This window comes from Pan troglodytes, chromosome 14, assembly GCF_028858775.2.
Source record: "Pan troglodytes isolate AG18354 chromosome 14, NHGRI_mPanTro3-v2.0_pri, whole genome shotgun sequence".
Classification (NCBI taxonomy): Eukaryota; Metazoa; Chordata; class Mammalia; order Primates; family Hominidae; genus Pan; species Pan troglodytes.
The window spans coordinates 108,609,110-108,623,046 of record NC_072412.2 but is presented as its reverse complement, the minus strand read 5'-3'; positions in this window follow the sequence as shown (position 1 = coordinate 108,623,046).

The window sequence follows — 13,937 nt, the reverse complement described above, 5'->3', positions numbered from 1 at the left end:
GCATGTATGGTGGCAGTGGAAGCCATGGAAACACTAAGTTTGTCAAATGCTGTGAGATCATCCAAAGGAAATCCCACAGAGGGAGGGGAGCAGAAAGATGCTAGATCTCTAGGCAACTCCAACATCCACTGGGCAGATAGAAGAGGAAATAACAGCAGCAATTGAGAAGCTGTCCAGAAAAAAAGCTAGAGAATCAAGGTAAAAATGGTGTCATGGAAGTGACTCCTCCCGTTGTGAGCCTAAGGAAAAGGGGAGGATTCTTCCCTCTGTGTAGGAACTGAGGCCTTCGATTTTTGCAGGCCTTGCTGAGGGACAAGGGCATAACATCAGAGATCCAGCACTACCTCTTTTATGTCCTGACTGTTGATATATTCTTTGCTCTGCCTTTTTGCTGGTATGGTAGCAAACTGATATGAAAGCAATCTGATTCATCTCCCTAATCTATCTTCAAACTGAGGAAGACCTCTGTGATCTTCCTGGCCTACTTAATTACTACTTCTTGTTTACCAATAAGGAAAACGAGGCTCAGAGAGGCTGAGACTTGCCCTCTCACACAGGTAATAAGAATTAGCACCAGTATTAAACTCCCACCTGGCTTCAAATGGAATCATTTTCCACTATATTCTACTGGTTCTAATAACATTCCTCATTTGTACCCTTTTTTAAAAATCTTTTCAAATTCTTTCTTCCAAATTGATCCAAATTAAAACTGGAGACCGTTTTTGAAATTTGACCTTGCAGCCCTCACATAAATGGGAACCTCATTGTACATTCTGGAAAGCAGCCTATGAAAAATACAGACCAGTAAAGATTTTTAGTTATTCTTGCTGTGTAAATGCTGTGTTTCTGTTGTATTTTCCCTTCTTCTATTTGAAAAAGACAAAAAAAAAAAATAGATAAATGAATGAATGAATGAAAACTTCAAACTTCAATCAGGCCTTAGAATAGCATTGATCAATAAGATCAATTGCATTTTATTTGAAAGCAACCCAAGGAAGAAAAGTAAATCCAGGTGATCATATATAAATATTCTACAAATAATATGCAAATAGAATTTGTATGACCATATCATGTATCCAGGAAAAAGACCCATGAAAACCATAAAAGACAATTAGTCTCAACCTCAGTGTCATATTTTGTGAGTCAGACAACTATGTAATCTTAAGTAAAATATACTGTGCGAATGGGGTGCTGTGTAAGTTGGGGTCAGATTAAAGAGGCTATTTTTGTTTAATCTAGGAGAATATTTTTTAAAGCATCAGAATGTATCCCCAGTGACTGAAATTATTATGCTGCAAAAAGGAAAGAAATTAGGTCAAAACTCATTATCAAGCGGCATTTCCACAAGCAGCAGGGGAATATGCTGTTTCCTATCAGACATTACATCCAGAGTCTGGGTAGGTTTCTTTCCTGAATCTGAGCCTAAAAAACTACTTCATTTCCTCACCTTTCCCAGCATTTATAAGTAACCAAGTTTCAACAGTGGTCATGAGTAGTAGACAAACTACTCCAATTCCCTGTGCTGTAAAACTTATTTTAAAAAGCAACTTGTAAATTCAGAAGCTTGCTTCAGTTTCTTCTGTCAACCAATAATGGCCAACTATCTCCATCCTCAGGAACGGACAGAGAAAAAATATTACAGCCAAAAATTACTTTCTTTTTTTTAACTAGAATAAATTATTTTTGGCACAATTTTGCATCCATTTCTTCCCCTCTGGAGGACAGTTTTGGAATTTAGGGCTCTAGACTTGAATTATCAACTTTGGATTTTGCTTTAGGGCCATGATTCTAAGTGACTGAGAGCATTAATTGTGGTGTTCTTTGTTCCACTGGCATCTTTCTTCAGAAAGTTCCAAGCAATCCTGTTTGGTGTTTTATCTCTTTATCACAGAAGCCCTAGAAAGTAAAACTAGCACTATGATTAATCTACTTTTTAAAATATGAAAATGTTTCTATCGTGTGCATAATTCTATGCAGTGAAGTAAGATGCCTACCTATTTATTTATAATTTTGTTATCCAATGAGAGTCATAGTTTATTTCTGATATTCAGGCTCTATTAAGGCAGATACTTTGTATTGTTTACTGGATGAATGAATAGATAGATGGATAAATAAATGAATACATAGTTATATACCATAATCTTAGTGTACCTTATTCTTCCATTTACTTCTGACAAAGGTAGGTGAATGAAAAATGAATGATGGATGCACAGATGAATAGATGGTTAGAGAAGTAAGTGGATAGAGGATATTTGAATGGAAAGAAAGATAGGTGGGTGGGTGGTGGATGAATAAAGGAAAAGATGCATAGATAGCTCAGTGTATGGACAAATGGATGAATGGCACTGATAATTCTGACCAAAGATGTCATTTTAAGCCATGGGTGAGTACACAAGAATCTCAAGTGACATCCACTAGGAGCTCAAGCAATAGAAAATCCACAGAGATAAAAGGAAGAACTAGGAAGAACTAAGTTGGATTAGAAATGAGTAGCGTTTGCTGGGGGAAAAAAAAAAGCTTCAGGCAAATAAAACATAGTTGGGTCACCAAGTTTGGGGTTAAATCCAATACAGGGTTCCATATTGCTGTAGTTCTACAAAGACTCCCGCAGAGTTTGCTGCAGGATAATGAAGAGGAAACCAAGATACAAGCCAAGGGCATTGGCTCCAACCATCCTTCCATCCCCCAGTTGAACTAGAACAGCTCCACTGGTATCACTTTTACATACTGTGGCTCCTTATAAGATTTTACTTAAAAGGACATTCCCACTTTGACAAAAAGTAAACTAAAATGATGAATAAATGAATGAATGAAAACTTCAGCAAATTTTAGTGAGGCCATAGAATAACACTGATCAATAGTATTGGTCACCTTTTAACTTCAAAATAACCTGAAAAAAAAAAAATCAACCCAGGTGAACATATACAAATGTTCTACACATAATATGCAAATAGAATTACCATACCATTGCCAGGTAACATATTCATAAAATGGAAATAATTGTTAAAGCATCCTCTAAACTAGGAGGAATTATGTCCTGCTTATCTTACAGGACTGTCCTAAGGCAAACGACCTACTGTAAGAGAAAAAGGCTTTGAAACTCACAAAGAGCTTCATAAGTATATGGCATTATCAAAATTACAAGAAATACAAAAAATTTGAGATTTAAGAAAAAGCTAATTTGTCTTAATTATGCATTTTCTTTTGCCTTGTTTTCTTTCTCATTCATCCACCCAGCCCTAGGTCTTTCCAGACTCCATTTTTTACAAAATCACTATCTTGGTATATTTTACCCTTCCTTCTTTTCATTCCTTTCACTTCTAAGAGAGCTAGATATAATAATAAATATAAAACTAATAAATATAAAAACATGATTAGAAGAATTTGGCTGCAAGTATGAGGGTTAGGAAAGACAAAACAGCATCAAAAAGGATTTTGATTTTTATTTCCAAGGCCAATCTGTTGGGCAGAGCAAGGTGAGGGGAGTCCCTGAAAATATCTTTTGTCTCAGCCACCTGGGTCATCTCAGGGTTCTTAAGACCCTTGGGAATAAGCTACTGGATCTTTTCCATAGAAGGCGCAACTTCAGTCAGAGTTGAACCAGGATTCCGACAGCCTCAGCCTGCGCAACAGCAACTTGAGCCCTCCAGGCAACTAAGAACCAATTATTTTCTAAAGTATATTTCAGATCAGCAATTTTGAGATGTGTTTTCAATATTGCAATACTATCTTGGTTATCTATTGCTATGTAACAAATCACTCCAATATCTACTATCTCCAAACAACAGTTATCATTTACTACCTCTCACAATTCAGTGGTCAGACCAGGAGTCTTCTGATGGTCTCTCTTGGAGTCTTTCATGAGATTGTAATCAAATGTTGCCTGGGCCTGGAGTCATCTGGAAGCTCGATTGGGAAGCTGAGAGACAGCCCCACTCTCGTGCCTCATAGGCTCAGTGCTGACCACAGGGTTTCTTCAAGAAGATAGCCAGCCTTCTTACATAGTGGCTCAGGGGTCCCAAAAAGTGACTATTTCAAGAGGAAGGAAGCAGAAGCTGCGAGTTTCTTAAAAGCTAGGAACAGAGCTGGCACGGGGTCACTCCTGTTGCATTCCATGGGTAACATGAGCCACAGACCAGCCCAGATGTAACGTGGGAGGAGACCACACAAAGATTTGAACACCCTAAGACATAGCTCATTAGGGGCCACCTTTGGAGACATCATACAGAATTATTGTGAAAAGTGCTTCCATTAATCAAAAACATTAAGAGATATGGAGATTTTTAACATCACATAATAATCCTCATAATAATAGGGATCAGAATTATCTGTCTAGAGAGTATGGTTCCATTGACATGCCTTAGGTACCTACCATATACATAGCGGCTATGGCCACAGAAGATTAGGTTTTAGGTGCATCTCTGTATGTAGATTATAAGAGTATACACTGTGACTACAAAGATGTAATCTCAAGCTGGTGTACCAACCTTGGAATGTAACTGGTTGCTAAGAAATGAAAATGAAAACCATGTGTGTGTGTGATCTAATGCCATTAATGGACATATAAATTAATTCCCTTCTTTCATTTGATTCCAGGCATTTTACTTACCTTACATCATCTGAGTTTCTCAATAATTCCTGTGCCACCATGTAAGAAGTTACATGTGTTTGTGACTCCTGGACAACTGTAGTGATATGCTCCATCCTTGATTATCTTATTATTTTCATTTAAGCTAGCCCAATCCAAAATTGGTAAAGGATGCAAAGTGGTCTCAATAGTATTCTTATCCAAAAGAATATAAAGAAAGAGAACAAAATTAAGGAAGTTCATTTGATAAGAATAACTGATAAAATTATAACTATGGAGCTTCACATAATAAGAGCTGAAACATCCTCTAACATAAATAACTTCAGAGAGTAGTCATAGACTCAGGCTCCTGCCCTCCATCCACAGCTCTGACCTAATGTTATCCTGCTTTCTTGGTTGTGATACTGTAATCATACATTAAAGCCTGTGACAAGTCACCGAATTCTTAATATATCTCAGAAGTTGAGAAAAACTAGTTATTATGAAGACTCTGTCATTAACAACAACATCCTTAACATCCTTAATGTTATGAGACATCCTTAATGAATGAGACAATGAATGAGAAAAGTCATAATCTGAGTAAAATACCCCGTACTATTTATACCACATGTTAGTTGTTACAACTCCCTCTCCTCCTGTTCTATTTTAACCTATAAGTCTCATTATCAATTAAACCACTTAATGGATAACTTAGCATATTGTGACTTGCTATAACTTAGTGTTTTGTAAAGCCATTTACTGTCCTTTGTTCTTCTATGACATTGCTGATGGCATTTCATCAAAATAGTTCTTCTAGCAAACCTAAAAAGTATAGCCAAATCACTTTTTAAGAATGTTATATTTAAGATTATAATTTTTGAAATGACAGAATTTGTTACTTAAAGAGAAGAAAGAAAAGAAAAGGTATATTTTCTTTCTTTACAGCTGTTTTGGGGTGACATCTACAGAACCACTTTTAAATGACTGCTGTGGAGTCATGTGGTCCATCCTTCATTTCTTCCACAATCGCTTGAGTGCTTGCTCTGTGTAAGACACCATGACAGATGGCTCCTTAGCTCCTGCTTTCAAATATTTTATAACCTACTCAGGAGACAGACAGACAGGCAGTAAAATATATCATGGTTGGTACCACGGCGAGATTAACAAGTGTAATGGAGGCATAAAAGAAGATACCTCAGTCCACTCCAGGAGGTTAAAATGCAATTAATAGAAGTCAAGCTTGAAATAACATTGAAGGATGAGTAGTTTTCTATTCTCATTAGCAGGGAAAAAGCACGTTGAAGAGAATGGTATGTGCAAATGGACAAAAGTGTAGATATGGAGAAATGCTCGTGTGTTTAGGGACTACAAGGACTTAAGTGCTGAAGGAGAGAAAAGTACAAGTGGCCAAAGATGAAGAGAGACTCAGGGGCAGGGCCAGATGATGAAGATCCTTGTTTTCCTCGCAGAGGAATTTGGACTTGATTCTGTAGGCTAAGGAATTGGAAACCGAGGTGGATTGTTACCATATTTGCTTGTGAGGAACTGAGAGACAAGCCTAACAAAAATTGCCCCTAAATTATCAGAACATGCAGACATAGTTTTTCTCCACAGAGATGCCTGGTAACCATAACTTCAATAACCATATTGTCAGCACAGTCACCTTAACTAAAAACACTGGGCCAAACAACCTGAGGAAAAATCTATCCCAATATTACTCTAATATTATTAGCACTGGACATCTGTAGGGTATACAAAAGAATAAAGGAAATATTTTTGTTTGAGCAATTATGAAATAATCGAAGTTTCTGGGATATGCATTGCATATAGATGTGGCTTCTCTTTCTAGTGTGCCAGTTTTGCCCAAAATTGGGTAACAAAAGTAAGCATGTAGATATTTTTCAAAATGGATGAGGTATTTTAAGTTTTTTTTAAAATGTGACTTCTCAACATGGCATTTTAACCTGCTATTCAAACTTTTCTTCCAAATATTCACCCTTCACCCACTCGAAACAAAGTCATTCTTCTGTACAATTATGAGTACGCCAATGGAAACGTCTGACAATCAGTACCCCATAAATTATGTGTGGAGAAGGATAATCCCCTTAGGAGGAAACATGGTCCAGGGGCACATACATATTTTGTAATTTGCTATAATTCAACGTTAGACTGTATATAAGTTAACACCAAACGTTTAAAGGCAGAAATGGTAGCACACTGGATTTTCTCCTCTACTGCACAGCCTCTTTCAACAGTCCTGTGTATTTCACAAGGTTATTTTAAGGATTAAATGAGGAAATGAAAGCACTTTGTAAACTGTAAAGTCCTAACCTGATGTAATGTTTCATTAACGAATGAATTTACAAATGACTAGGACAAGGTGCCTTTTGAACGAATGTTTTCGTTCTTCCATTAATTAGAAAAGGTCTAGTGTGGTCTACCAAGCAAAAGCAAGGGCTGTGGCATTCCCTGATGCCATGGCACAGACGTACACAATTCCAATAGTCTACATCAGACAGTAGCAATCGGGCTGCGTGTACAGACCCATCTGGTTCTCATATCGTCTGAACGAGGTGCTGAAGTGGAGGATTTTTACTTCACTGAATCTGAACAAATCCTCTTGAGCTTTCGCCAGATGATTAAAGATGGTGCAAATTGTCCTCAGCCTGGTCCCCATTCTTTGATGTCCTCTGTCAGCAAACCATAAGGCATCACCTAAGACAAAAGCTCACGTGGGGCATGTCGGAACAGTAAACCCAGAGTTCGCGAGTGATTTTTCTCAATTGCCACTGGTCCATTCAACTGAGTTTTACGTGAGACATTCGGAGGTGAACCAAACATAAACCAGACCTACCCAGTTTGTAATGTTCTCAGCTGTGTGTTTGTGGGAAATATATTTCTTGGAGGCTTGCCACTTCTTTGTTGAATGCCATGGCTGGAGTTTCTGCTTAATAGTGGTGGTGGGAAGGAGGGTGCTGGTGACAGAAATGCTAAGGCCAAACACAGAAGCCTAGCTAAGAAAAACAAACTTTCTCTCAAGGAGACGCAAAATTAGCTCGCTCCATGTGTTAAAAGAGGAAAGTGATTAGATTATTTAGCTGGGCGTCTTATGTCAAATGCAAAATATTTGATTTTAACCTCCTTCTAAGACCATGGCATATTCTTATTAATAGATGGTACTATGGGAGTAGAAAAGATTTATAAAAAGTGGTGATAAATGATGCTTGAAGTAAGAGACACACTGACATTTTTTAAAGGATTAATCTCAGTTTTTGGGTATCTAGTGTTTTTTTTACCAGGGTTATCCAAACTGAATCCAGGGATGTAAAAATATATTCTTACACTGACCCTGAAATCTATTGGATCACCATAGTACATGTGCCACAACCTAGCACACATGGGGGAAAAAAATGAAACTTTCCTTATTTATTTTATTTTTAGTATAATTTCCAATAAAAGATGAATCCCAGCCAGTAGCTGAGGGGGCCAATGTGGTTCTTATAAGTACAAAATATGGTTGGGGCATCTAATGATGTTGAAAACATTCCTTGTATTTTAGTTATACTGCGTCAAGATTGAGGTCATGAAATCCAATTGTTGGAAACAATATATCCTGCAATTTAACTAAATTGAAGATGATGCCAACCATCTGGGGATTTGTCCAAACTGAGCTCTTGCCTTGGAATGACATGCACATATGAGCAGTTCTGGGACTTGGTTTCACACAATGGTTTCTTGACATTATTTTGGACATATGAACTAAATTGGGGATCTTTCTTAATTCATGTATCTTATTTGTACTGGTTTTCAAATGTATCTTTTGTCTGGTCTTGATCAAGATGAATATTTGTGGTCATATTATGACTGCCTTAAAACCCTGTTCTCGTGTTAAGTGTACACAGCTAGCATGATATCAATATTCAACTGAGGTTTTCACAAGGCTGATAGGTTGAGATTAAACTTCTCAAGAAGTGAGTGTTGGTGTTTATGTTTGGTCTAAACAAATTGGCAGCCTAAGAGAACATGGAGATTCCTTAATCTGCATGCTCAGTAAGACCATATCTGCCTCAAAGATCCTCTTAATCAGGTTTTACTATTATTATTGTTATTGAACATAGAATGTTTAAGATTTTGAGGACATTCTATCTTACAAAGCAGTGCACACATATTTAATGCTTACAAAAGTTCTGTAAATGGATGTTATCTTCATGTTACAGAGAAAAATACTGGAGCTCATGGAGGTGATGTGACTTCTCTAATAATACACAATAAATAACAAAAGTGGGATTAAAACCCAGATTTTCTGATTCCTCTGTCAGGCTTTTCCTACCACACCCATCTTTCTCTTTTTATATAAGCATGTGTCATTTTTCTGCAGGTTACAGAAGTACTGGAATACAGGAATGGACTTTAAAACTGAAATTTCTATGAAGGCCTTTAATTGCATGAGGTTATTGCTGCAAAGCAGTTGCTGGCCCTGGTCTTTCTCATCACTCAGTTCGCTTTTATTTTGGCTGCTTGCCACTGACAAGACCATCTTATCCCTTTCTTATCATTGTCAGAAGGCCCTGGCCTGGGAAGGGCAGACCAGGGGCACAGAGAGAGAAGTGTTGCTATTTGGGGCCCATAGATTTTTACTCCATCACTTACGTTGCTTCCCACACATTTCATCCCATAGGCATTTAATATTATACATTCCTCCCTGGAAAGAAAATAAGTTGATTGATTTGCACACATGCTCATTAATCCAAAACACGAAGTCCAAACTGAACAATAATTTGCCCGCTTATCAAGTTATGATCTGTTAGACTAAAGATCGTTGACCAACATGACTCATACAGTAAGAATCCCTTTAGCACATCATGTCATAAGGAAAGGTGAAGAAAATGATGCTTCCTGTCATTTTATACACTTGTCTCTCTAAGAACTGAGATAAATAAGGAGGTATAAGGAGAGCAAGAATCCACTCCCAAATGCTTCACCTACTTCTGCCCCTTCAAGACTTTCTGCAGGTTGGTAACTTCCAAGCACTCTTCAATCAGCATTAGCAGGAGAAGGAAGAATGAATCCCATTGAATCAGAAGCCTTCAGACCCAAGATCTTCTGAGACCAGTTCACAGTGGGCAGAAAAAGCCAAGTAAATGTCCCTCACAGAAGCTCAGACACTCTCAAGACACAGAAATGCTACCAGTCACCTGCATCCTCTTAATATCCAGCAACTGTAGCTCTAGAACTTCTTCTTATGCAGGGAATCTCAGACAATTAAAGAACAGAAACAGACAAATCCATACATGTGTGCTTAGGCAATATTTAAACTTGTTCTTGACACCTGTCTTGAAGTAAACTTTCTCCACGTGGCCACCTATAAATTCTATAGCAGGCTCATGACCCTACAGGAAATTTACACACCTTATAACAGATGCCTTAGAAAATATCAACCACGGTACTAGAGAAATGTTGACCACTATATATTAATAACACAGTCCTTTGGAAAATATGAAGTCTACTCCATGATCAACTGTTTTGGCTACATTTGATACAATGTTCTTTCTTCAGTGTATATCAGCACTTAGGTCTATTCATATTCTTCACCCCAAGGATTTTGGCAGGCTGTTGAACAAAGTGTCCATTTGATACTTAACAACCCTCTTATCTCAGGTTTGGTAATTCAGTTTTAAACATCTGCACTACTTCCACATTCACTTTATATCTGCCCATAAACCATAATGAGAAAAAAGCCTGGCCTTAGAAATTCACAAATGCACTAAGCTGGAACACAGTAGTTGCTCAATAAATAATTGTTGAGTGAAAATAAAATGTGCTTATCAGGCAGGATTTAGATCCTAGGGATGATGGAAAAGAAGCATGGAAAAGCCTCTCACTCTCAACTATCCCAAGCAGTATTTAGGGATCTCCATTCTGCAGGACAGAAAAGAACTGCCAAACATAGGCTGAGCTGAGACAGATGTTTCTGCAAGAACACTCAGCAGACAATGTTTGCCTTCACTTCAGAATTTCCCATTTTTGTTCTGTCTTCTCAGTAAGGCAGGTCTTTCTGGGAAATATTTATGAAATCTTTTCTTGAATCAGAGGTCTCCTTCCGTTATTTGCTTTCCTAACAGAAAGTGTACCCAAGGGAACACTCATATTTTTTTTCTGTCAAAAGACTGGGAAAGTACATACCCTTTATTAAAAAGAAAAAAGAAATCTCATTTAGGGTGAAGGTTGAGCAGGCAGGCTGGGTGTTCCCGCCACCTCACCAAGAATTATCCTTGTTATTCTTTCCCTTTTTCTTTTTGAGCTTAAAGTTCTATGATATTATGAGAAACAACAAAAGGCTTTTACATAAATCATCTAAGTGCGAAGGTGGCAGACGTGCTGAGGAGGACAGACTTCGGGGCTTTGGCTCTCCAGCTTCAACAGAAGGAAGACTTTGTTAACTTTTCAGCAAGGATCCTCCTGTAAGTCCTTGTCCTCACCAAAGCATTCTTCTCCAGAACAAACTTAATTATGTAGTACAATTTAGACCCTCGATTCATTCCAAAACCAGGGCAAAAATCACACCCTGTGCATACCTGCACGTACTATTTACTCAAATATGTTTTAGGGTATTGTCAAATGTTCCTTCTGGAACCTAGACAAAAAGGTTCTAGCCCAAGATGGGGTCTCAGAAGCTAGCCCTGTATGTGCAAAGAGAAAGGGAAGAAATAAATCTGGATAAGATGGCCTCAGAAAGTAAGAAATTGTTCAAATACGTCAAATCCATAAGGAAGGGATTAAGATAACATTTATAGGTTTTACTAATGCTTCTTCATGGCCTAGAAAAGTGCCTGGTACATAAGATGGCAGACATTTGATGAACAAATAAGTGAATGACATCCAAAATGTAGTGATACAGGAAATATCAGCAATTGTATGTGTTCAGGACACAAAATGAAAAAACTGCCTTTGTGTGCCACACCTTCATTGAAGACTGGGGTAAGAGAAGTGGCCATTAGGGAGTGCTTCTTCAAATACCACCCCATCCTACTCCACAATTACACAGCAAAACACAGTCTGGGTTTCTGTAAGCCACTTGGGAGAGATCCTCAAGGGACTCCTAATCCCTTCAATGAGAAGCAGTCTTCACGTTAGACTGCCCAGGCTACATTCCTGGGAGTCCAGTGCTTCCTGTACCACTTGTTCTCTTTCTCATCAAGCCAATCACCAGAGTCAAGGTAAAGGACAAGGTCATGATCCATTAGGTAAAGCAAGATAGAGTCGACAACAAGATGGGCAATTGGGATCCAAAGTCCACAGGGATGTTCTCCTCCCTCACTTTGAAGAATCCCAGAGAACATTCTAAAACTTCTGGCAGAGGCAGGTGGAGTGGATATACTGAGAGGAGAACCAGGTACAATCTGATGCTCTGGCCCACATTTTATCTGGGGCCTTCCCTTTAAGGATCTCAGGATCCTTCTAAGACACCTGTATTTCACTCAGATACTGGCTGCCTTTCAGCATGTTAGTAGGGTTGTGGAGTAGAGAGGAGGAGCAGGGTGTAAGGCCAAAGCAGCATTCAAAGTGGAGTAGGTGCAGCTAAAATGTTATTTTGTAGTGGACAGGTAGGCGTTAAAAGATGTAACTAGAGTAGACTTAGCCAGGCATGGTGGCGCACACCTGTAATCCCAGCTACTCGGGAGGCTGAGGCATGAGAATCACTTGAACCCAGAAGGTGAAGGTTACCATGAGTCAAGATTGCACCACTGCTCTCCAGCCTGGGTGACAGAGAAAGACTCTGTCTCAATAATAATAAAATGAATAAATAAATTAAAAGATGTAACCAGAGTAGAAATTTGGCAGGTACCCATTTTGCATGTTTTGAAGCCCATTGGTTTGTGGACGTTGGGTGGTAAACCATAAGTACAAATGTTGGAGGCCTTGAAAAGTGCCCTCCAACATCAAGAGACCAACAGAGTCTGCTGCTGAAAGCCTGGTGACCACATCTGTGGAGGTGGAAGAGTTCATTGGATAATGGACCTACTGTGACCAATAAATCCCACAGACAAAGTGCACCCTCTTGGTATCAGTTTCCACTAGAAGAAAAGAGAGGGGCTGAATCTTAGGCTACAAACTCAAATGAGCAAAAAATGCCGCATATATTTATTTTCCATAAATCAGTTTAGTTGCAATTGTGAGCCTACCTGATTCCCTACTGGCAGGAAACAGGATTCATTCTTGGGGCCCCCACACTAATCCAGGGCTATTCCATAGTTCAGTGTCCCACACAGTGCCAGGATGTTAGAGTCCCTCGGGCCACTGGTCATGCACCACACTGGGTACAGCTGAGATGTTCTCTTTGTTTCTGCAACAAGCATCTGCAGCTTCTGTGCTTGCATGGGGCAAGGATGTATTCAAGGAGGTGCTTCCTGAGTTCTCTCTGGCAGGATGCACCCAGGAGCTTCCTCTTCAGAGACTTGTCACATTCTCAAGAGGCTGCTCAGAAGAACTAGGAACATTTCTGCTGCTCTCCTGGCCCTGTCCACCCACCAGACTTGGGGAATTTATTTTCGTTTAAGAAATTTTGTTCTCTGGTTGTATTTCTTCCCAGCCACCATGCTGCTTTCTATAAGACATCCCTTCCCCTTGAAACTTTGGCTTTCAGAAACAAACAAATCAAAAAGAAAGAACAGGAAGTTTTACAGACAACTTCTGCTTTCCATACTGCGACAAAATTTTCCTAGGGCAAGAAAACGCAAAGGTAGACCAGCTCTATACTAAGATGTGATGAAAGAGAAAAACACAGAGAGGAAATATAAACATAAACTAATATTCAGCTATATATATACAAGTATAGATCAGAGATAAAGCCCAGATTAGCAATATTCAACAAGTGTTTAGGACATCAGATTTCTTTACAGCAGGCCCTTAAGCTGGACACTGATGGTGTATAACCCAGCATCGCCAATTTGCCCTAAGATGGGGCCAGCAGAAACCCTTATGGCCATAAATATCCAACTGCCTTAAGTGGGCTGAAGTAAGGGAACAGATGACAATCACTCACCTCACACGGCAGGCCCCTCCCTAGGGGCTACCCTGGAGCCATTTGTGATAACTCTTTGGATGGACGACTTTTGTTACCTTCAGTTGAACTGAATAATCATATTTTCCAGATAAGCATCTGCTGAATCAAGCTCTATTAATTCCCTGTTATACAAATTACTACAAAGTGGTTTTAAACCACAGAACTGTATTCTCCACAGTTCTGGAAGTTAGAAGTCTAAAATCAAGGTGTCAGCATGACGTCACTACTTCTGAAGCCTCTGGGGAAGAATCCTTCCCTACTTCTTCCAGTTTCTGTTGCTGCCAGCAACTCTTGGTGTTCATTGGT